This window comes from Chamaea fasciata, unplaced genomic scaffold, assembly GCF_029207755.1.
Source record: "Chamaea fasciata isolate MVZ Bird 193981 ecotype frontalis unplaced genomic scaffold, bChaFas1.0.hap1 SCAF_5, whole genome shotgun sequence".
NCBI lineage: Eukaryota > Metazoa > Chordata > Aves > Passeriformes > Sylviidae > Chamaea > Chamaea fasciata.
This window is the reverse complement of record NW_027094090.1, coordinates 65,099,924-65,125,438: the sequence shown is the minus strand read 5'-3', so window position 1 is coordinate 65,125,438 and position 25,515 is coordinate 65,099,924. Positions and strand designations below refer to the sequence as shown.

The following is a 25,515-nucleotide window of genomic DNA, read 5'->3' as shown; positions in this document are numbered from 1 at the left end:
TTCAAACTATTCATAAATGATCTGGAAAACACAAAGTGACAAAACTTACTGATGAGAAAAAAATCCAGGGTAATACAAATTACATCTGATCACAAAGCCTTGCAGATGGTTTTAAAAATACTGTTGAAGTCCAAGATGAATCTCAGTGCTGATGGCTGCAAAAACAATGGACATGGGCCAAACAAACATTAACTACATGACCACAGCAATGAACTTAGATTAGCAGTTATCACTCGGGAAAGTCACCTTTGAGATGCTGTTTGAGTCCTACCAAAATGTCAGCTGAATGGAAGTCAAAAAGGCAGGTTAGGAAGCATCTGGAAAGTGATAGAAAACAAACCAGAAAGCAACATGATGTCACTGTACAAGTCCGTGGGGCACCCGCTTGAATATTTGTCACTTGAATACAGCAGCTAGTTCTCATCCCTCCATCTCAAACTCAGAGAGAGCAGCACTAGAAATAGCAGATAGAAAGCAACTAAAGATAACCAAAGGAATGGGAAGTTTCTGGACAAAGAGGGATCAAATCAAAGACTGGTATCCTTCACCCTTAAAAAAAGTTGTCAGAGGGATAAATGCAAAACAATGTGGGAAATAATGAAAATCATGGAAAAGGTAAATAGGAATTTTTTATCCATCATTTCTCATAACATAAGCACTAGGAGTTCATTCCAAGAGCAACAGAATCTGGGAGGCCACAGGGAAAGAACCTGTGACATGTACTTGTACTGTTCTCACTCTCCTTCCCCAAACAGCTGTTGCTTGGTACAGCATCATGGACTGTGAATAACTTTAACCTGACCCAACTAATCCTTAGGAGCTGTGGCACTTCACCAAAAACCACAACAATGTGCTAGTCCAAGAGGACTGGTCCAGCAGCAGGCTGGTAGGTGGTAGTCCCTACACACACACCGCCTTTTGGGGAAGCAGTAATCTCACTGGAATATCTGTAAGTTAAAATGGTAGTGTGAAAATTATGAAGCACTCGGACCAGTCAGGGGTAGATACAATGGAAACTCTGAATGGGATAATCTTGAATATATTTGCTGAAAACATATACAGGTTTAGAAGGCAGGGGGCTAAAGGAAGAGTACAGCAATTAAGTCTTGCCATGTTGTGAAAAGTTTTACGTGTGGCTATCAATATATAAGAAACATAAATTTCTGTACAGGAAGGCGAGACACCAATCCTCACAGTTTTTCTGGGTTTAAGCTCTGAGCTTTTTCATGGTCTGTGAATGGCATGACAGATTGCATTATGTTATACACTGGAATGACCTGTTTTCTACCATGATGTGATCTAATGGGCACCCTAGCAAGATCACTGCTGGTGACTTGTCACTCATGCTTGCTGCCTGACAATGTCACAAAACACTGCATGGATTCCTGTTATGTATCCAGAAATATTGCATTATAATATTAAATGTATTAAATGTCAAGCCATAAGAGATGTGGTTTTCTATACTATAAACAAAGCACTCAATACTGGCAAGCGTCCAACACTGGAAAGGATAGGAAATAGGATAGAATAGGAAGTCCCTTTTCTTTCTTCTCTATTTCTATATATTCCTCCTCTGTCACAGTTATGGTAATGCATTAACCTCTTCACCTTGCAGAATACATCCATCACAGTTATGTTGAAAAATATGAAGAAACATCCAGATACTTTAGCCTTAAGTAATAGGAACAAACTTAATGGGAAGAACATCAGACTCCATGCATCCATGTTTTAGCCAAACTCTATTAGACAACTGGGTAGAACCCAGCCCAGCCAGACAGGTTATTCCACGACTTCCTGCTGCAGACTTCTTTGTCATTACCTACTACTGATACAATCCAGACAGGATGGCCAAATCATGGCTATTATACAGTCTGAGAAGACCTGGATTTAAAAACCTTGATGCAGATAAACTTACACTTGCTTTTGCACTTAAGCAAGTGACCTAAAATAGATGCGTCTACAAACATGTCTGAAAACTGCCTAAAACTCACAAAAATCTTAGTAATTTCTTGCTGGCCTGAAATTTTCAGGGGAAGAATCTTTTCCCAAGACATTTTATTCACTTTAGGTTCTATTTGGGAAGCATGTGGGCAGCCAGAAAGAAAAACAAAGGGAAAAGAAAAAAGCAAAGAAAAAGGAAAATAGGTAATTTCCAACAAAACATATACATCAAATGTTTCTCTACTCTGAACTGAGTTGATAATATATGAAAAATTAAGTGGCCATGTTTTGTTACCCTCAAGATAAACTGCTTCCCCATGTTCTTAGTTTGCCTCCAGAAAGTAACACTGTCAACAAGGGAAACAGAAGTCAAAGTGTAGAAACAAGGGAGATTTCAGTTGTTGTAAGTAATTGTAAGTGATAACTCAGCAACTGTGGAATTGGGAGTATCAGGACTGTAAATCCACATAAAGCTGAATGTTATGAATGGAAGCTGCCTAGTCTTTCCAAATCTCCCATCTATTCCTGTTCCCACATTCAGATATGCTGCACACAGAGCGATTCATTCCTCTCACAGCTTTGCTGTCTTCAAACAGCTGCTCAGGCTGTCCACAGTGACAGGTCATTAGCAGGCAGTGTTTTTTTCAGGACTGAGTGCACAGAAGTGGCAGTGCTGTAAAAGCTTCCCTGCAGAGCTCCATGAACTGATCTGGGAAAAGCTCTTTCCCATTTTGCTGTGCTTCCTGTTAGCAAAAACTGTCTTGAAAGCTCTGTGTCTTGTTGCTCACCTGCAACAGTCCTCTTTGATCACGTCCCAGGATCTTCAAAAAGCTCAGTCATCAGCATCAGTTGCAAATCTATTGCTATTGTAGCGCTGATCTTGTCACCATTACCCTCACAAACCACATTGAGTTTAGCTGATGTGACTACAGCCTACTGTGCTTTCACAAGTGGTACAGTTATTTCAATTAAAGGTGTGAAGCCATTTCTCTTACAGGTATAAGCTTTACCTGTAAGAGTAATGCTGTAATTCTATGGTTGTGTATCCACCAGGAGAGTGTATGACCTAATTGCCTGGTTCTATCCATACCTTCTACTGCAAGGAAATGTAGCTTTCAGCCTGAACAACAGTGTTAATTTGCTATTTAATTCATACAATGCTTCTCATCATTCTGTGAATTGATCTCCAAAGATACCCCTACCATTTCAGCTGAGGAGAATCTCTGCACTTCTAAGAGATTTTTCTTTGGAAGCTTATGGCTATGATCCTCTACTTCCTATTCTAAAGAAGTACTGGCAAACTTGATGATATTTAATATTTTCATCAAATCCTTTCAAACCTGCCAAGTTTTTCTTCTACATCCCCTACTCCATAATTCCTGCTACTGAATTATTAGTGTCTCTCTAGCAGCGTCTTGATTCTAACCAGTCAGGTTCTCTACCTTCTGCATTTGTATGGTGATTACACTGAGCCAGTTTCGTGCCATCCCAAGATTTTAATTTTGACAGCAATTAAAAGACCACAAAAATTGAATGTAGAGTCCCTGCAGCCCCTTGACATAATACCCAGGGTCTGGCCTTGGCAGGACAGATCATAGAGTTATCTGCCCAGCCTGAGAGGACTTCCCAATGGTGCCTTGCACACAGTGGTTTGCCCTGGTTTCTCCCCTCCCCAATGCCCCTGGCCCTTTGGTTTCTCCTTTCCCCTGTGTCTCCATTGGTTATGGGACTCCGGTGACCAGCCTGGTCTTCCCTATGGGTCACTGACCTTACCTGCCCTTTGCTCTGCCCCCATACCTCAAGGTCATTGGCTGCTGAACCTCATACTTAAGCCTGAGCCTGGCACATGTTCAGCCCTTTTGCCCTGGATTTCCCCTTGGCTCCTGGAAATAAACCTGGCTGGAACTGACCTAATGCAAAGGCCTTCTGCCTCTGCTTGCTGCGCTAGGCACGTGGCATGTGTGGATGTGTGAGTTTGACTGCTTTGCCTGAGTTTCCCCAAGAGGCCTTTCCACCAGAGAGGCTGACTGGGATTACTGGCAGTAACCCACTCCTAAAAGGCACACTGCTATGTTTGAACTGTCACAGAACCAGCTGGAGTACCAAAGGAGGAAGGAGTAGATTACAACAGATAAAGGGAAGTTTGGCTTATTTTTCTCCCCTACCAAATAATTCTTCTGGATTTCCACAGATTTTCTTAAACTGCCGCACTACCACCCAAGAGTCCCAACAGGAACAACTGCCTTACAGTTTCTGAGTTGCCAGTGCTCTGAGTGCACATATCCAAAGCATGCCTGCTGTGTACTATAGTGTTCCCTATCAGAGTTTCCAGCTTAGCCGGCCCATGAACTGGGTTTCAAGGATTGGCTGTTGGAACAAAGAAGATCCAGATCACTGTCAAGGAGGCCTCTTCATCAGAGAGCAATTTGTACTTTTCACTTGGAAATCTGAATCTGCAAGCCCAAAGAAGGCTGGAGGCCACAGAACAAGATGAACAGAATACGTTCCTCATAACAGCACAATTTCCAAGCTTGTCCTACATATATCTCATCCAAGAGCAAAAAGGGGACAGTTACTCAGGGCAAAAGACCATAGATCCTGTAGCCTGACCTCTGCTCTGGAGCCTTCCACCAGCAGGACTAGTTTCTGATCTTCCTCACCATTGAGAGAGGTCTAAGAAAACTTTCTTCCCCTTGCTGGTCTCTTGGAAGCCAAAACTTTCTTCTCTTAGCTGGTCTCTTTCAGGGACTCTTAAGTGTTAATCAAATGATCTCTGTCATCATCTGTGAGCTATACTAAGTTACAACAGCAGCAAATTTGGCACATCTCACTATATAATACTTTGTGCTAATTTTTCTTTACAGTGTTCTAACCTTAAAAAACAGAAGCACTGCTACTGATTAAAAAAAAGAACGTCTTCCCAGTCTTTACAATTTATTACCATCCCTTCTGAACACTAACAAGTACCAAAGTAAGTCCTAGAAGCTGTTTCAGTGGTACCCTGTGCATCCCTGAAAGACAAACATGCGAAGAACACAGGATTCAGAGGTCTAGGCTATTAGGATGCTGGCTAATTTTGAAATAACACTTAAAATTTGAGCTACAGATAATCTAAGCAGGCGATATCAAGCCAAATCAATGTGCATGAGCTACTGATTTTCTTCTTTGCTGTATAAAAAGACAGCAGACAGAGAAAAGAAGGGAGAGAAAGAAAAAGAGAATCTACTTCAGTGATTTGAATCCAGTGCTGGAGTGTTCAACAAAACCCTCCTTTCCAGGATTTAAATTTTCCTTTGGTGAGAATCCTTTGACTCAGTGGGATTTGCAAAGCTTCCATTTGAAGCTAGAGAAAAGTAATCTCACTCTTTTATTTCTACCCCCTCCCTGCACTACACTCCTCTAATCATGATTGATATATCTAAACAAAGGCCTGATTAAGCCAGACAGATGATGGGCCCCTAATCTGAACTGATCAGGGCTCTGAAGCTGCCAAAGTGAACCTGCTGTCTCTCTCTCAGACAGAGCAATAAGGGGTCAGTAATGCAGCCCCATTAACTGCATCCGACAGAATGAATTTTCCCTGACTGCTCCTTAAGAGCAGACACTTGAAGAATGCTGCCTGATGGGATGTTGCTTTGAATTGCTTCTTTTAGCACAGCTGTTGAGCAGCTCCTTCTCAAACCCTCCAGACAAACAACTAAAGTATTAAAAATGTAGCCACTTCCTTCTATGCTACTTTTAAATCTCCTCATACCTTATCTTGCTAACTGCCTCTCTGTTTTTCTCATCTTTTCTTGGTAAACTTCAGCACTGACTGATACATGGTGCACTGCAAGTGTGTGGTTATCAGAAAACCAACCTTCTTCCCACTGTGCCTGTGTGCATGCAAGCAAGGGATCTGCTTCTGTGTATGGAGCTTGTACTTCATGAATTCACAAAATTTAGGGCTGCAACAGACCATTATGATCAATACACCATATCAATATACCAGTGAACCACCTGTTTACAACATATTTCCACTAATGTTGAAGGTTCATTGAAGGATGAATGGATACATGGCAGAAAAAGGGCAAAATTTACATCTCTGAATTTGTTCCAGTATCTATGCACATGTACATACACCTGCTTTTATGCGGGTGCAGTCCTTTACAATATTTATCCTCTGAGATTTACTTCCAGTAAAAGACTGCAGTCAAGAGGGATCAAGTGGGCATCAGGGCATGTCTGGGCTCTGTTAAATCTTGTGATTACTTATCCTAAAACTGATCTTTGGTATAGTTTCAAGTACCTTCAAAGTTTCTCTGAATCACACCAGCTGTGACCAGCTCCGGGGAATTATGCTAGCTGCAAGTCAGACGGAGAATTATACTTCTCAAATCAATCATAGAAGAGACTGGGATGAAGAGTGATGATATATTTCACACATTTATCCTAACAGGGAGGACTTCTCAAAAATCACTTCCAAAGCAAAAGAGTAAAAACAGAAACAAGAATCTGGTACTATCAGATTTGATTAAAAACAACCAACCACAGGCAATAAAACCCACCTACAACCAGACACAGATATTCCAAGGTGCTTTCCTTGTATTCTTTCTTTGGGAAAGAATATTTAAGATTAATTATTTCCAACTTTAACTGTCAGAGAGAGGATTCCAAAAAACATAGTTTCCAGCATGCTGTTCTGTAAATCTGAGCTCTTGAACTGTAATTAAGAGCAGAGGAATTCTGGTGTTCATGCAGGTCTGCATATAAATACACACTGGATGTGCACGTGGATGTTAAATTCCCGTTGTCTATAAGCAATCATGCATTTTGCAATGTGAATTGCAAATCTAGGGGAAAAACCTGTAAATATTTGTGCTAAAATAGGAGCAAGTTCACCTTATGTCATTGGTTCATTTCCACAGCATTTATGAAACTCCTCTTTTCCATATAAAAGATGGATGATGCAACAGAAGGCTATAATGTCTTTATTTCTGGGGATGGCACAACCTGGAGAATATACATTAAGGCATTAATCCAATCTAGTAAAAATAGTTTTTAATCTTATATTGGACTGGAGCAATACAATATATTGTATTGGAGCAATACATTTGAGTGGGATATGGGAACAAAATGCCATAAAAATCTGCTAGTATATACAGCTGGGTACAAAATACTATGTTTCCAATCAGGTACTGCATGTTTCTTTGATAAGGCCAGCTGATAAAAAATTGTGTAAAATAGGAAGAAGAGCAAGATCAGTGATTAAACTGCTATTTTCCTTGGTGGTTTGGGTTTTTTTAATATATGTGTGTCTGTGTGTGTGTGTGTGTGTGTATGTAAGATTAGTCTTGCTATCACAAATTACTGTGCAAAATCTGGAACTCTAGTACTAAAATTAAATGGTGTGATTGTGTGCCAACAGATAGTATTTGGTACAAAGGTTAAACTACAGTTAGCTCAGTAAAAAAAAGTTCCTTTGTCCTTTTAAACATAAACCCATTTTTGTACAAAATTTCATCTGACTGCAAATTTTCTTTTGTTTAGCTCTCTTTTCCTTTGTATAGTTTTCCTCTCCTTGTGTGCTTCTATGAAAGAATGAAATACAAAAGTCTAGTTCCACATACATTTACCTATGATATTGTAAACACAAACACCTGGAATCTAATTACTTGGTTTTCATGGTCCTCTTGACTTGGACATGTTACACATAATTGCAGCTCAGCCACCTTTGTTCTTAAAAGAACTGACAAAATGATACACATCCAAAGCCTCACATTTAGGTAAGGACAGAGAAATTGAAATGCTGCTAGTGGAATCTGTGTTGTGGTACAATGAGCACAGTTGTGATACCTTCATTGCATAATGACCCCACTTGCATATTTACCTTTGGAGCCTCTTAATGGATCTTCACAGCTCAACTTCCATTTAAACACAGAAACTCTTTTACAAGGTCTGTGCTACAAAACCTCCTTTCTATAAATTAAAGTCATCCCATTTGCATCTGCATTTGGGAATGGTTCTGAAAGGGTTTTAAAAGAAATCAATTACAATAATTCATACATATAATGATGCAACTGCAACAGTCAGTCCAACTTTTCTTCTCATTCTAAGATGTATAAATGCCAGCTTGTTATTATTCCTGGGGTTTTCTCTGCACAGTGATTGTACCATTTTAAGTAGAAGTGTGGAACATATTTCATGTTTGTCAATGCATTTCTTAGTTCACTCAGATTATGATACCTCTGAAATTAAAGTGCACAGCAGTTCCTGAATGATTTAACATGTAGACATTTTTTATTCTGAATTAGGTACAACTCATTCTTGTTTATCGTAATCCAAAATTGAATTATTTTAAATTGGAATGGCTTCTTATTATCTGGAATAAAAACGGGTCATACCATAATGTAAGAATATTGGTTACTGAACTAACACTTGGATTGAAACCTAATTAAGCACAAAAATTCCTTATAGGCAGATCATGTCTGACATCTACATTTCCCCTTCCCACAGCATGGGCACCGTCATGGCAAGGAGGTTCATTGGAACCTCTCTGCATAACCCTTGTACATCCTGCAAAAATGATCATGGTTCCAGTCCTTCAGTGAGCAAGTAATCAATTGTTGCTCTGCAGCAGGGATCCACACAGCCTTCAGACTACTCAATAGATTGCATGTGGCAAAAAGGGAACACTGTGCAAAGAATGTGAATGAGTCATTCGACATTTCAGGATGACTGAAGTCATTCTGCTACATTTATTTCTCATCTTGATGTGCTATCCACATTTGCATGTTAAGAAGGATGGGAAGAAAGAGATTTAAATTATTTGCCACAACACATGCATGGAATACAGCAGACTGCATGCGTGAGAATGAGAGATTACATGCATGAGTGGGTGAACACACCATTGTGTGAAGTGCCTCTTCTACCTTCATACAGGACCAGGCATTCTATATGCAAGCCTGAACACATCTCAGCAAAAGTTATGTTTGAACCTGTGTTATCTCTAGGGATCTGAGTATAAAGGAAAGATGTTCATTGGCAGTATGCCTGAAGAGAGGAATAGAGACCCCATGAGCATACTTCAGATGATGTGTGTTGTGTTTTCTTTGGCAAATACAAATCTGAACAAGCTGGTCTGGGTACACTTGAAGGGTAGGTATGTGTGCATGTGGGTGACAAGGAGCACCCAGGAGCATGAGCAGGTGTTAGCTGAAGCTGGAATTTTTACATTTGTCAAACATCATTAGCAGTGAGCCACCTACTTAAAGATTTCCATGGAAAGAACACATGGCAACCTCTCAAAGTATTCCAGTGTAGGTGCTCTCCCACTATTCTGCAAGTTATTGATAGCACACTTAATTAACCTTGGGGAGAGAATACAGAATGGACATTGTCTCTCTCAGTCATTTTTGCTCAGTGACACAGTTTGCATACAAACCACTGAGGAGCGGTCATTAAATCTCCAAGTAAAAGTGCTTTAATGAAAACAAAAGTGCACATTCATAACATTTGTATTTGTATTAAGCCTTGTAAGCTTCATTATCTGAAAGTCTAAATGTTAGACCAAGTCATTGAAGATTATATCCCATTAAGTAGCGAGTGCAATTCTAGTTCAAACAGTTTAGAGAAAATGTACTCTTAAATTTTTTGGCTGGCAATTGCAGGCATAATATTGCAATTCCAATTTACCAAGGTGCATGTATTGGCTTTGTACAGAAGACAAAATGGAACAAGGTGAAAATCCAATTTTTATTAGTAAGTCCACTTCAAGGCACACTTCTTGAAGAAAAGGTCTAGCAAGCACTGGGACTTGTGATAAAATTAGGAGAGACTCCACACCAAAGGCATTTGTAAAACCCATGAGGGTTTTGAGCAGCAGTGAGACCTCCAGATGTGCTGAGGATATCATAGCTTAGGTAATCCGGGCAGAGGCACAACATGATCTATCTACAAGAGCTAGAAACCAGTTCACAGATCTCCTGAGAACTGGCTTTGGTCCTACCAGCTCATTTAAACATAAGAGTATGATTGTTTTACCTTGGTTTTGTTCTAAGGCTGAGAAATGGATGTGTACATATTTTAAGAAGCCAGGTGTTACAGTCAACATCACACTATGGTCTATAAGGGGAGAAAAATAAGCTATTTCTTCCACAACACAATGAAACATCATGCACAGTTGTTCCTACAAGACATGCTCCAGGATACACTCTGCTGATATCAGTGTTATCATCTATGGATCATCTCCTGAGGAAGAGTAAAAAGAAGGAAAAAAAAAAAAACAAACCAAACCAACCAACCAACCAAAACAAAAACAAAAACAAAACAAAACAAAACAAAAAACCAAAAAACCCAATAAACCCCAAAACAAAACAAAAAACAAAACAAAACAAAAAAACCCCAAAACCCCAGGGAATTGATATCTTATTTGTTGAACTCTCCTGTCGGACTGCTTATTGTGTTACATTTTTCTCCTTAGCTTTTCACTGTCTTTCCTAGCCGTAAGGCAAATCACTTGAAGCAGATGGCATTTTTCCATACGGTGCTCTGTAACAAAAACCAGTGTGTCAGAGCTGCCTATAGAATCCTACAAAAAGTAGATTAAAAGGGATTTGTGACAATCCTGCAGTTCAAGTCCCTGCCCACAGCAGGGTTAATTTTGAAATCGCACAAAATGAGAATGTAACCTCATCTTTCTACAGTGGCTACTCTATTGAAACACAAGTCTCATCCAGGCAATGATACAAATCATACACATGCCTAGATTAAAGATGTATGGAAATCACTTAAGTAGAAGACCTGCATTAAATTATTTGAAATTTTCTTTCAATATGCATTCATAAGATGGTAGCGACTGCAGTGTTAGACTCCAATTATAAAGCACATATTATCAAAACACACACTAAAATGAGTCTATCATTACAATCATTACTTCCTGAATTCTGCATGCTGAAGATCCTCATTACATAGTTTTAAAAATCTGATTATTTGTAGATGGAATTCAGGAAACAATGCAAAAGAGGATAGAAGGGGTAAATTCCAAACTAGAAAAAATGGTTACTTTACTAGGCACAGTGGAAAACACTACATGTCGTGTACACTACATGTACCTCATACAGCCTTCAAGAAGGTGTTCCTCTTCTAAATACTTAGAAAGTCTGCAGAAGAAGGTTTTGAGAGCCAGAAAAAAGAATTTGTAGAAATTGTGCTGCTCTTGTCCTTCAAGATGCATTTTGGACATGGCAAGGCTTTTCTCACAGGCTCTGCGGTGAAAAAACTGCCAGTGGCAAGAATTACTCGTCATAAGACTTAAACAAGGCCCATGCACTGCTGCAAGGAAGTTTAACCAAGCAAAACAGGGATTAATGTGATTACTTCCATGAGGAATGAGATGAATTTTTTCCAAATTGAATACATCTAAAAACTTTATCAACATTGCAATTCTGTTTCCATACGACAAAAAATCAAAACTCTATTGTGTTCACCACACTTCCATTTTCTACTCTGGTCTCTATCAGTTTCTTGTACTTGTATCTACTTTACTTGCATTTAGATTTAAGGACTACAATGTTCAGATTCATTACTACTGCATATCTTGCTATATTTGATTACGGTAGGCTGTCTGTTTTGTCTTGACAAATGAGCCTTGTTTTCTAGTTTAGCTTTACAAAAAATGATTATACTTAATAAAGTGATCATCTTTGTAAAAGAAGTTAATCCACAAATATCCACAAAGCCTTAACTGAATTTTGGAATGCTGTTTTACTGGTCTGTCTGATGGTGGTTGGACTTTACTCATCACAACAACTTAGAAAGGAAAGTGGTAGATGCTCAGCCCTTCCGAAGCTTGAGTCAATGAAGCACCCAAGATTGCAGAGCAGAAGATAATGCATTTAAAACCACTTCCTAAAAATATTATGCCATTATTTAGATTGAAAAGGAGAATAACATTTCAAAAGAACATTCTGCTCAAAAGTTAAAAACTATTTCAAGCAAAATGTAAAACATACAAACAAAACTGTTCAAAACAGCAGTAATTAATTAGGAAAATAACCACTGCTCATTCTAAGAGACTCCCAATGCATTTCACACAAAATGAATTATATTCAGACTCACTTTGTGTATCTGGTATCCTGAGAGACTCCATTGGGGTGGGGATGCAGCAGTACTGGACCACACTCTGCTGTATAGCTTCTCCCTGGTGTGTTTTAAAGAATTACAGCTGTTCCTTTGCCTTTGCTTACTAAAACTACCGAATACTTCAATTAAGAAGCCCTATTATGAGCTCTGGTGTTTTTTTTCCTGCAGCCTCACTGAAAATAACACTTCTCTGGACATGACTGGTATGGGTTAGCTGAACCGGTATGTCTGAACATTAAAATATGATGACTGTATCCTTTGACTCCCGCTTTAACCTGGAGGGCACCTCTAGTTTGGCTGCTGCTTTCCATGACTCTATCCCTTCACCTAGCGATGAAATGCATCCTCCAGTGCTTTTCAGCAGTGCACAGCAGGTTAGGAACAGAAGCAACAATTGCCCAATTGAAATTGAAATGTTAGATATGCAGAAGGCAAACTGTAATCAAACTGACCTGCCCGGGTTATCAGGGCAACATGCCTTTAGGCTTATGCCAAATAACTGAAGGATAATTGATGACCGCAGGCAATCAACCTACAGATGTGGGTCTCATATGCAAGAAATGTGCTCGGGCACATCATTCAGTATTGACTCAGAGAAAAAGACTTGAATCTGAGTCACTAAAACCACCTCCTAAAGCACTGAGGTTTTCCTTAGAAATCTCCCTGAAATTACCAGCTGAAATCAAAAAGTGCCTAGAAGACTCAAAGCAGTGGCTACAAGCGTGCTACCATTCCCAGTGTCTCTGTAAGCTGTGGTATGCAAGAAATGGTAAAATCTGTTTAGCTGGTTGTGGAGAGGAAAGGATCCTTCATTTGAGGGTGGTGCCCTGATGACTTATTACAGTGAGGCACTTAAAATAAAAGCAGGTGTGGGGAGCTTTAAGGCACTACCAAAGAGACAGAAATCAAGCCAGAAAAAGGATTATTTTTTTTCTGGAGTACTGAAATAACTGCCCTGGGATAACACTGGGAGAGCTCCTCATCCAAACAAGCCCTTCATTGTTCTTCCCTTCTACTTCGCGCTCTTCCTTTACCCCTCTCTTTAGAAAGAGCTTGCTGAGGCCTGGGTTTTCTTCTGCTATGACTTTATCTGCATCTCAAGAACTGATGTGTTTAGTTGGTTTTCTGTTTTCTTTTTTACGTCAAGACAACTACTGCTTATTAAATTCCCAATGGAATTATTACCTAGCTGTTAGAGCTACACCTCCAAGGAGGCATATTGCATTGGCCACAGGTAGCTACAATGCCATGAAATCACCTGTGCCTTTTCTTCCCTGAGATTCCATATGTAGCAATACACCTAGAGTAAACCACTTGACTATTAAACACTGCTTGTTTTTGGCAATGAAGATATAACCTCTAGGAGTATAGAACCTCCAATGTCAAGAGTGTCTGAAAGTCAGTTGAAACTGTTCTGTAAAAGAACTAATTAATAATAAAGTTCAGGACACTTAAAGAATTGACTCTCAAAAGCTCTGGAGATTTAAAAAAGTATTTCTAAACCCATTCTACAGTTGCAGTCATTAATGAATGATTAATTTCTACAGACATCATCTTGTGCTTGCATTGACCTTGTTCGCTCCTTCAACAAACAACCTTGTTTGTGACTTCAACAGTCAAGGGGAACAGTCAGAACAAAGGTGAAAACTAGTTAGAAAATAAAACCAAAATTTATTAGTATGTACTATGAAGGTACTTGCCATGTCTGTACCTTCAGCTGGCTTGAGTTTTGAACTTAAAATACAGATTCAGTGGTTTTGCTATGTATGAGAAGCACAGTGTACATTAAGAATTACAGCATTAACTGTATGGGTACATAATGAATTTCCTGAGACAAGACACATAAATCTTTTTATTAATTTACTAAGTAAAATTATTCTTAAATATGGGTTTTTTAAGAAACTTGACACTATGAGTTTGCTCTTTCATTTGTTTTTATAACCATAATAATGGAATAATTAATCCAGATTTTTATTCTACTTAAAGATCACAGAAATCTTTTGTAGACAATACATGAAGATTTTTCCAAGGTTTTTTTACCTTTTCAATACTTTAAATTCAAAAATTTCCCTTCAAAAAAACCTCAGAGTTTGATTTATTCCTTTAGATGATGCTACAAATGGAGCTTTCAAGACATCTGAACTGCCCACAGTTAGAATGGTCCTTTCAAAATGTTCATCACTTCACACCGGGCTTCTCAGTAGACAGTAGAACCTCCATCATCTTTCATCAGGAGCAGTTGGCTTCACTTCTGCTGGAAGCAGAGTGAAGCAGCTGCTGCCCAGAATGAGGAAACTCTCTGTGAGCAGCAGCCTCAGCCCCACCGAGAACTGCCTTGCTGTGATGTCATGGGAAAGGAAAAATATTTTCTTGAGGATCATTTAAAGCTAATCTGACAACACAAACATTCAGAGATTTTCATGATGGAATGGGCTTGTTACAGCAAATGGAGAAGATAGCATTAAACCTTTTAGGCACATAGTACAGGTGTCATTACTTGGGGTACAGGACACAGCAATATATGCTATGTCAAACCAGTAGGCAAAGGATGCAAGTGCTGCACATGGTCTCTGCTGAAGGCAATAACATGATAATGACACTACTGATGTAATTTTTTTGCCATGTAATATTGCCTGTCATTCATCCCCTTCTACTAAGAATGTAGCAGTACTTGATGGCTTCAATGAATTAAGATTCATCTTCTGTCTAAGATGGGAAAGTATTTACAGACTAGACTCAGTTCTCTTTGAGAGCTGAGGAAATTGTGAGGGTTTTTTTTTTTATATAGGTTTAATCTCAGAGATCTGTTACACTATTAGAATTATCAAGAAAATGCAGTCCAATACAGCTTGAAACTTGATAATACCACTTGAAACTGTAAACTAATCTCCCTGACAGAATTAGAAAGCATTTCTTCCATCCCCTTGTGGAGCACTGCACACTTGGTTCATAGAGGGTTCGGTCACCTTTCTCAGCATCAATGTTTTTGACCACTTCTAGAGAAGTGTACTGGATGTGACAGACAAACAGCCTGATGTGGTACAGCAAGTGCCATATACAAACAGCTAGAGGCATGTCCTGGCTTTAGACACTCTACACTTTGCATGAAAAACAATTACCAGATCCCAATTACACACAGAGACAATTTCAGAAGTTGCTCCATATCATAAAATAATCCCTGTTTAGATTGCAAGGTTATGGAGAGTTTCTCTTGTGCCAGAACTCGGTTGTATCTCATAGTGCCTCTGACCTGGAAACATGATGTTATTTATGTAGCTAGATTTTAAAGATAAAAAAGGAGTGCCAGAGTTCCAAGGGTTTAAGTTTGGACCCTACAAGTTACTGGTAGATTTTTCATGATGAGATAATAAATATAAAAAAACTAGGGAACTGGAAAGGAAAGACTAGAGAATGTGAAGTATACAGTGCCTCGGGGGGAAAAAATGGCATGTTAGTACTGTACACCGCTCCAAAAAGATAAAGCCATTTATAAAAAAAGACTGAGTTGGGGAGACAGAGGAAGGATAGATCTTAGAGTTCCAAGAGAGGTAAAAAAGAATTTCATCATGTGTTAGCACATGATGTTCATTTAGGCATTCAACTAATTTTCTTTTACCTCATAGTATTTTGCAGTACTGACCTCTGATTTAAGTGCCAGGATAATGTGTCCATTCTTAGCAAGCTTATTCCTCAAATATTAGTCCCTCCTGCTTAAATATTATTTAAAAGGTATTTTAGCATGGTTCTCCAATTAGCAGAACAACTAAAAAAAAAAAAAAAAGTCTACAGGAAGAACAGGAAGAATTCAGACCCTTCCAAAACATTTTTTTTTCATTCTCATCTATCTGAAATCCTTCTAGAAATAGTAGACAGCAACTATGCTTTAGAGAGAGCATTTTGGGCAAAAATCAAAAGAAAAGAAAGACACCCTTCCTCTCCACCGAATTACCCAGTGTGGTAAGTTCAACATCCTTGGGACAGTAACAATCAGACATCAGAAGCATTTGAGTACATTATCAATGCTGCACCATGGGAATAGTTTCTGTCTTGAACCATGAAAGTTATAGTACACACATTTGTTAGCCTAGCTGATGTCTCTACCAATTCTACTCATGTTTGTCCAAGTCTCTTCCCCCATCATTTAAAATTATATTTAAATTATCACTATAAAATGCAGAAACAAGTCAGCCTTGTTTACTGGTGAGAAAAGAGGAGTAGGAATTCATTTTCCAAATCTAGCTCAGTCAAAGAAATGCTGTGCATTCCTGGGCAAGTCACTTCACCTCTCAGTACTGCAGGACACATTCAAACAGTGCAGTGCAGCTGTACATGGAGATTTTTCAATGGAATGGGGTGCCAAAACCCATAATATTGCCTTCTCAGGGCTGCAATTTATTTTTGCAGATTGTAAAGTTAGGCTGGTACAGCTTTAGTGCTTCTGTCATCCCAATGTCATCACACTCATGTACATGGGCCTGATTGTAAAGTGAGAGCATTCACACTCACCTGTCTTAAAGGCTGGACAAAATGCCCATCAATAGGCAAAAATGTGTGCGACATTAAGATGAAAGGCTTGTGCAGAAAAGACAAAGTTACTGATGGTAATATACTTCCTTTCCTGCTGGCCAAATATAGAAACACTGGTGGAAAGCTAAGCTAAAAAGTTGCCAAGGACTCCAAGGGAACTAAAAAATAAAGATTCTTGAAAGATATCAAGGGACTTATGCATAACATTTGTGCTGACTGGGATATGGCTGGTAGTCAGCCCTGAGCCTTAGATCAAGTGTGTTGCCATAATTATATTGAATATACATGTGATACTTTGGGACATGGCTTAACAGTGAACAGGGCAGTGCTGAGTTAATGGTCAGACTTGATTCAGGAGGCTTCTCCAATGTTAATGATTCCATGATTCTATATAGCAATTTGAGGAACTGAAAAAAGAGAGAATTGGTACATTCCTATTAGACCAAAACCAGCCTCTGGAGATGAGGAAGAAACATAGAAGAAATCAAGGCCTTATTATATTATAAAAATCTAAGCAAACTAAAATGAGCCCCAAAGACCCAGGCATATCAACTGCTGATAGCAATACTTCTTCCTTCCTTGTCAAACATGTGGCATTTTGTCAGCCACAGTAGGTAGGTTCTTCTAACTAATACCAGAGACTGAACTTGCCAGTGATTGTATTTTATGGTATATGTGTGTGTGTGTGTGTGTATATACGTATAAAAATATACACACACACATCCATCCACATCTTACAGCTCCACTAAGGAGAATTCCAAGTGAAAATATTGTTAAGGGAAGAAACATAAGGAAGAGAACGAAGATCATTTTCATTGTATCAGACAATAAAAATAAACCAAAAGAGACTGCCTGTGGCAGTAGTTCCAGATCTGTGGCTTAATAGCAACCTCTTGCCTGCTAAACTTTCAGATATTGCTTGTGGCTAAAGAGGGCTGCTGTCAAGCTGCAAGTTGATTGGGAAAGCAAAGTGTAACATCACACAGAGGACATTACAACTGCACTGCCGGGCTTTGAATCAGCAAAAATGGAGGGCATTGCTGTATGGCTGCAAGAGTAAGTGTAGTCATGAGGGAAAAAAAAAGAAAATAGAAATTCCATGTAACCAGGTAAAGGAAGATGAAGTTTGAAGAGGAAAGTGATGTCTCTTACTAGAGTAATGGCTATAACTTACAGAAACCAGACAAGCTTGCAGACCCGCTATACCTTGTGCAAACTAAAGGAGCAGGATCTGCCCAGGTAGATCTGTCAGTCTTAACAATTTTAGGAGATGTGTGCAGAAGGGTGTGGTAGAGCAGAAAGTAAATCTAAACTCTAGACAACAAAACTAAGCTAAATTTATCTGTTTGCATTTCACAGTGCATATTCATCCATCTCCAGGTTATTTTGCTTTCCTGATAAAGATGGGAATGGCAGTGCTTGTTTGTGCTTAATCTCTTATCCATGTGATTGTCAAGTTCAAATGCAGGAATGAAATAGAAATAAATGTCACTAAATAGGAAAGTAAAGGAAATTGCTTCACTGCAAGAGCAACGCATTTTTTCACTGAGCCACTGCTAAGGAAAAAGGTTTCCTCTCTAACTGTTTCACAACTATTTTGCCATCACATGATAGCTAGAGGTTTTGCCCTATTCAGAAACCTGGGAGCAGAGGCTAAAGCATGAGTTTCTTTTCCACTTTCAAGTGGATGACTGGCACTGCTGGCTGCATCACCTACTGTCTTCCATGCCAAAATGTAACTGGTAGGCAATTCTTTCTCATCTTAAAGCCCAGTTCCTCCTGTCATGCCCATTTACTGAAAGCTCAATTATTATTAAACCTTGCTTCACTGTACAACTATAAATGTGACAGGCTGTCCTGCTGCTGCTGAAGAGAGTTTAGATTATTGTTTTTTCTAAAAAAATGTTGTGCTGATAGAATGCTACTAAATCATGTCTTGGAGACTGACGTCCTTTTCCACCAACAAGACAAGTATTATGAACTTTATGCACACAAACACACATGAAACACATGCAAGACCTTGCTAGAAAGCTCTACAGCACTCAAGTCTAAAGATGTGTCTCATAGCAATATTGCCTGTTATGCTTACAATGCATCAAAAAGCTTTACAACTACATTAAAAAGCAATTGAGGAAAAAATACACTCATGTCTGACCCCTTGAGAAACCACCACATTTCACAGAAGACATAAGAGATCAGGAAAAACAGCTTACTTGAGCAGCAGAGCCCTGACTGTGAGGAAAAGGAGGGTCAACAATGTCAAATCTCCAGTTACCATAAGCATTTTTCTTTCTAGGTATCTTGCCCCTTTCAGTATGATCACACTGGGTATCTCAGAGACACAATAGTCTGGTCTCTGCTAGACAAACCTTAAATTTTCAGGGAAAACTGGTTATTTTGTTGCTTTGTGCTTGTGACTAATAAAAAACAAAATTCCCATTCATTGTTTTCTTTGCTCTGTTCCAATAAATATACTCCTCCTGAGCACAGTCTTGATCCCCTACTGACAAGGTGGAAGACCTGATGCAACTGCAGTGGAAAAGAAAACACACAGAATCTCAAGCCTTGCAGATACGCCCTTACTTGTTTAACTCTAGAAAATGCAATGTTAATTTAGCCAGTGCATCTACCCAAAAAACTTCACAGCAAAAGAAGCAAGCACCCAAGCAGATCTGTACCTTTGTGGCAGGTAGTCACACTCTGGTCTTTCAGGATCTGTGATGGGACAAAACAGTGGGGGAATGGCATGAATCTCATAACAGCCTTCAGCGCAAATGCTTAACAAGGACCAAAGTCTGCGGAGCCATGTGGGACACACAAATCTTCAGCCCAGTATCTCAGCCTCTCCTCATGAAGCACAGCCAATCAAGCTGGTAGAGTGCAAACCACAAACCACACAGGAACTCACAGTCACAGCAGCTTATTGAGCTGGGTATGGGACTCAGCTTAGTGTGGTTTTACTCTCTTACTGTGAGGGAAACTGCTTGAGAGCAGTTTCTCTGAATGCTACAGCTGTGCTGGGGCACCTCACAACTCGCTTAATGCTCAGTTATTTAATATATCTGTCAGGAAAACACTGGCCCCTTCACATATTAGTAGTGATCCCCAAGAGCAAGCCATCACAGGTGTCCTAAAATGTATCCTCTTCTCTGTTATGGGGGAACAGTAGTGGCCATAAACCATCAGCACATCAATTCATGGAGCACCTCTCCTGCCACACATCCCCTGTGATGTGATAGAGTCCATGAGTGTATATGTGTAGGCACAGGCCAAGAGGAAGTTGGTATGAGGGAGAAACCAGGATTTCACCAGATTCTGCAATAAGTGTGAACCAGGGGGCTGTCTTCAAGCTGTGAGAAAAAGAGCTATAAAAATGTGATTCTTACAAGAACATAGAAAAGGCATATTTGCTTATTTAGTTGTTGCATCAGCTTGGTTGCTACCAGGAGTGTATTGGGGTTACCTCTGAATGGCAGTTTCCCTCCCATCTTTTCTTCTCTGCTGTCTGAACTCCAGTCCCTCCTCCTGAAGGCAGCCTGAGGGCTGCCAGGGGTCAGCGGGGCCCCAGAGCGAGAAGGACTATCAGTGGCTGGAAAAATGATTGCTACTGGAGAGCAGAAATCTGCCTTAGGCAATGCCAGCCCCTGCCCTCACCCTGCCTGGTGTGATGCCTGCAGTCGTTAACATGAGGCATTTTAGAGGAAACAAAAAGGAGTTGACATCAAGTGAAATTTCCCCCTGCAGCCACCAGTCTAGGACCTCTTAAAATCGTAGCCTAAAAACATCATCTAAATTCTGCTGGGTAGCTGTAAGCTGTGAAAGGGCCATTTACTGCAGCTGAAATAGATTCATAAATTACTGAGTTCATAAGCTAGTGAGATCCACAAGACTCTGAAACAGATTCATAAATTACTGAGTTCCTGAGCCAGTGAGATCCACATGCCTCAGATTGATACGTAGCTCTGAGTTCCTGAAGCCACTTTTTTGTACCATTTCCTTGGATATGGCTCAGACCCTGGCCAAATAGTCTGAGCTTTTTCCAACCCACAAACAAAAAAACCCCAACAAAACAAAACCAGAAAAACTCCAAAAAACCAACTTTAACTCCTAATTACTGTTGACTTTGTAGAACAAGCAGCCAGGCTGCTGAGGTTCTATCTGTGTTCTTCAAAAGAGCACAGGTGTTACGAACTGAAATGGGCAAAATTTTATTGATCCTATTGAACTATCTGGTATTGTAAAAAGTATTCTTAATTATATCTTCAAAACGTTCAAAAAGCTACAGAGACCAATTAAGGTGGTTTGTACTTGCTATTAAATTACTCTTTTGCCATTTTTAATAGTTTAAGTACTTCCAATACTATATGTTCTGTTTTTCCAGCTAAAACCATCTCTCTATCGCACAATTTCCTTTGATTTGAATAAAAAGGTAAAAATACATGAAGCAACAAAAAATGCTTTTGGGCAAAGCACAACTTTCCATTTGGCTTAAGATAAAATACTCTTAGCTATTCAGCCAAAAATATCTTTTGTTTTGCATTAGAGATGTCAATCTTACCAGCAAATTAAAAATCAGTTACATATGCACCATTTTAACATTAGTCACATGGAGCTGGCTCAAGAACAGAGGCACAGAATGCAACAGTCTAATGCTGATATCCTTCTACTAGCACTAAGACCTATACAGTCCTATACATTAATTTATATGGCATGATGTGTCTGACATTAACTGACAAACAAAAGCAAACCACTGGAAGTTAATGCATGGCTATATCCAGGCTTCAGTCTTTTATAGTCTCAATGGCTTAATTTGAATGTTACTTAAATGCAGACGTCAACCAAATTTTATATTTCAGAGTGGGGTTTTTGTTTGTTACCATGTGTTTGGTTTTGCTTTTTTTTTTTTTTTTAAAATTTTCAGAGGAAGATCTTTCAGGCTAATAACTTCTTTTAATTATGATTCAACTATTTTGATATATTGCCACCAAAATACTGACATTGTAATGTTATATCAGCTAGTAGGTTCTTTTTACACCTCTGAAATATTCCTGAGGTCTTGAAGAGAGGAAGAGGAGTATGCTGGCATTGTTCATTTTGTTCCTTTTGTATGTGTATAAACCTTCAAGCTGTCACTCTTGAAGTTTTCACCATTTACTAAAAACAAAGAAACAGAAAGAAGTGTGGCATACACATCAAAATCCTATACCTACAAGAATCAAACCCAGCTAAGGAAAACATGGGTACCAAGGTTTTTGCAAAGCAAGACTTGATTGCAGGAGGATTAGCTAATCAACTCGTAAAGCAAATCAAATCAGTGTATCCTGCCATATAACCAATGTCACAGTGCAACTCTGTCAAGGAGAGAGAGGGAGAGAAACATACAAAGGGAAAGAGGAATTTCATGATTGAAGTTTTTTAATAGCTTCATTGAAACACGATAAAATCAGATTCTCTCAGCAGGAGATTGACAGATAGAAATGGACTCCATTTGAAGTGCAAACAAGAAAAACCAGAGAGTTGTAAAGCATACAGCACCTTCCTCATAAACATCCCACTTTGTCTCTGTTCCAAGTGTTTGCAACTGTCTCTCCCTGCAAAATCTTAATTAAACCAGCATATTTCCCATTTAAATAATTTGAAAATGTGTGTATTTTGATAAAAAAGTTAATTACCTCTATTTTTTAGAAAACTGAAAAGGTACCATTTTGATCTTTTGCTTGAAATTCATGCCAATCCTTGCATTAAAAATATCCTTCAATCTGGACTGTGGTAGGTAGCACACAGGAGAAACATGTTTGTAAGGGGGACTGTGGGAAGGGGACTCACATGGAAAACAAAATTTATTAGGAGTTTTAATATTTTTATTTTTTTGTTTTTATAAAGTATATCACATATTTTCTCCCTTCTTGAGGCTGAGTGTTTGTCAGGGCTTGAAATCAAATTGATACATGATGAAAATGGACCCTCTCTGGTGACTCAGCTGGGAATTGCACAGAAATCTACCCAGACTTATGCTAACCAATAAAAGGAAGGGATGGGAACAGGAACATCTCGTAAAGCTGTGAAATAACAACTCACAAGCATCATTTAAATCACTTGGAGGCTGCATTCCCTTTTTATGCTACTGCTGTATTGACTAAAATGCATCTCCTATTGGGTATACCAGCTGGGAAAGCTGATGGATCCAAGCCGACTGGTCTGGAAAAACTGATGTTACCATTTAGCAGAGCAATTCAATGACAAGTGGAAGCTCTTGTTTTAATTCCTTCACTCTGTGCTTTTTTTTAGAGCCCTTCAACAATTCCGTAAATAGAAGGGTTGCACTAGACTGACATGAGACATTTCCTTCCTTTCTCCCTACTTGCAGATATTGTTCTTTTGCTGTAATGTAACTTTCACTGACTGACATTTGCATTTGGATCTTGTTATAGGTGTGATCAAAATGCTAACTACATTAGCACCATAAGACAACTGAAGCAGTGGTTAAACAGTTGAAGGTGTTAGGCTGTGTTTAAACAAACTTACCGGGCACTAAAATTATCCATTTCCTCTTTTACTTGCTGGTGCCCTCCATGCTTTTAATTGTCTTTTCATAGTGAAGCACCTGAACATTGTGTTTTTAACCTGTAAATGTCAAAGCACTTAATTATTATGGCATACTTCATTGAGTAGAACCAAGTCACATTCCTTCTACTTTGGTATCAAAGCGCAGTCTTGCCAAAAGGAGAGGCTAGGACATATTCTTTCTGCTTTCTCCTTGAGTCTGTTATGGTTGCTGCATTTTTGGTTATGGACAGTTGAACGGGACCAAAAGGTTATTGCAAAGAGCAATATTGACTTCTCCTGTTCATTAATTTTGCTACGATGGAATCCTGATTTTGGCTTCCTTACACAGATGAGAAATGGAGGATGAAATTATTTCTGCCACTGCCTGTTTCTCCAGAATTTTAAGTAAACAATATCTTTATCGTTTACTTAAATGATAAAGCAGGATCTTCATTCTGCTCTCTGTCCCTGTCTTCCAGCTCAGGAGAATGGGTACTCCCCAAACAGCTGGTCTTGTTATTAAAGGATGAGAGCAAGAAGGCATCCAGTATCTCAGCCTTTTCCTCACCCTTTGTCACTATGTTTCCCTCTACATCCTAAAAAGGATGGAGATTCTCCATGGCCCTCCTTTTGTTGCTGATGCATTTATAAACATTTTTTATTGTCTTTCATGGCAGCAGCCAGATTAAGTTCTGATGCATCATGTGGCAACGGCGATCATTGTGTCCAGGGAGGTTACAGCCACTGTCAGGAAAACAGACAAGTCTCTGTTTTGTTAAGCTCGAGAATCCCCCAGGATTTTTATTTCCCCTCAAGTTGGGGAGGGGGGGAGAAGATGAAGAGATCCCACAGGGGCAGGGTTGTGGGGTTTTATAGGGTATTGCAGGGGAGGAGTCTTGGGGTTTGGGTCAAGGGAGGAGATAATACAAGGAGAGTAAGATCAGATTTTAGCCTCCTCAAAACAAGAGGACTCCACAAAGTTCTAGTTAGTCTTTGGCCCTTCTAATTTTCTTTTCTGCATAATCTCAAAACATCTTTGAAATCCTCCTGAGTTTACTGCCCCTTCTTCCATGGATCATAAACTCTCTCTTTTTTCTTGATTTCCAGTCAAATCTCTCTGTTCAGCCTGACCAATCTTTCCTCCTTGTTGGCTCATCTTTCAGCATATGGAGACAGCCTGCTTCTGCACCTTCAAGGTTTCCTTCCTGAAGAATGTCCAGCCTTCCTGGACTCCTTCCTTCAGACTAAGGGACTGCCTCCCAAGGGACTCTGAAAACTCATATAATTTCATGATTGCTGTGTCCAACCAACACATTACCCACCAGTTCTTCTCTATTCACAAACACCAGATCTGGTGGATGCCTTCCCTAGCTGTCTCCCTCAGGAGTTATCTTCCACACACTCCAGGAACTTCCTGGACTGTTTTCCTCTCTGCTGTGTTGTATTTACAGCAGTCACCTGGTAAGTTAAACTCCCCCACAAGAAAAAGAGTCAACAATTACAAGACTTACCACATCTGCCTATAGAATATTTTGTCTGCCTCTTCACCCCGGTTGGGTGGTCAGTAACAGACTCCCACCTTGTCGGCCTTCCCCCAGTTCCTACCCATAACCACTCAACCCTATCATCATCATCATTAAACTCTAGACAGTCAAAACACTCCCTAACACACAGGGCTCCCCCACTGCCTCTCCTTCCTCATGTGTCCATCCTGAAGAGTTTACAGACTCTTGCAGCACTCCAGTTGTGCAAGTCATCCCACCATGTTTCAATGGTGGCAACTATCATAGAAATGTCAGTCTTCCACTTACTCAATGGCTTTCAGCTCCTGCTGTTTATTCCCTGTGTTGCGTGCATTGGTGTAGATGCACTTTGGCTGGGCCATTCATCCTGCCACCTTTTTGGGGAGAGAAGCCCTAGTTCCTTATTTCAGTTGTTACATTTGCAGAAGTGTGTTGAATTCTGTGATTTGGAAAATAAAATAAGCACCATGAGAAGTGTCTGGCACCACTTACTGATTAAAACTAGATATAACTAGAAAAAGTGCAAAAATTTTTATAAAAATTTCTAAAAAAAAGTAAAAGTGAGAAAAGCAGCCACTAACAATTCTTGGGGCCTCCCAAGTTCATTAACGTGGGAGATCACTGAACTAACAGACAGTGCAGTTTCTCCTTCTGGATTATGGACATGGTTATGCCACTGGACAAATGGCTGCAGAAACATCTGGAGGTTTGTGTTCAAGTGCCTTACCTGGTTGGACTGTTTTATAAATAACACATCAGAGAAAGTCAGACACCAATATAAACAGGGCTTCTTCAACACTGAGACACTGCAAAATTTTCAATATATGGATAACTATGAAAGGAATCAAGGATGACT

At 39.4% G+C, this 25,515-nt stretch overlaps 1 protein-coding gene across 3 annotated transcripts in view; it reads right to left on the bottom strand.

Moving 5' to 3' along the window:
- The window catches only part of GRAP2 (GRB2 related adaptor protein 2), a 124,719-nt gene that overhangs the window by 24,606 nt on the left and 74,598 nt on the right, over nucleotides 1–25,515 (bottom strand). The window contains exon 1 of one of the 3 annotated variants that reach the window (XM_066184163.1): nucleotides 19,269–19,351. The exons of 1 other annotated variant lie outside the window; for it this stretch is intronic. The gene's annotated coding sequence lies outside the window, so the exon portion shown is untranslated. Of the gene's footprint in view, nucleotides 1–12,039; nucleotides 12,077–19,268; nucleotides 19,352–25,515 lie in introns of those variants that run through there. One more of the 3 variants, XM_066184166.1, reaches the window with a different exon arrangement.